This window comes from Alligator sinensis, unplaced genomic scaffold, assembly GCF_000455745.1.
Source record: "Alligator sinensis unplaced genomic scaffold, ASM45574v1 scaffold692_1, whole genome shotgun sequence".
NCBI classification, from domain to species: Eukaryota; Metazoa; Chordata; order Crocodylia; family Alligatoridae; genus Alligator; species Alligator sinensis.
Window position 1 is genome coordinate 926,806 of NW_005842238.1, and position 342 is coordinate 927,147.

Consider the following 342-nt stretch of genomic DNA (forward strand, 5'->3'; position numbering starts at 1 on the left):
CCGGGCACGCGGGGGCGGAGAGGGAAGGCCTTCGCTCTGGAATTAGGCACGGACGCGTATCGGTAGTTTAAAAGATTGTTTACTTACACCGAGATGGCAATGGTGTAGGCTGGAAAGCTTGATTAAGTTGCAGTTACAGAAAGAGAAAAGAAAACAAAAACTCGAACCTGCAGAACACGAGGGTACGTCGCATAAGGTTCCGGCGACGGGAAAATAAACCTGCAGGACTCGAACCCGGGTAGAAGAGCTCTAAGGCCGATCATAAGGGCTCACATGAAGTTTGTCAGGCTCCGTGGGTTCTTCCGTTCACTCATCCACACGAAGTTTGCTAGGCTCCGTGGG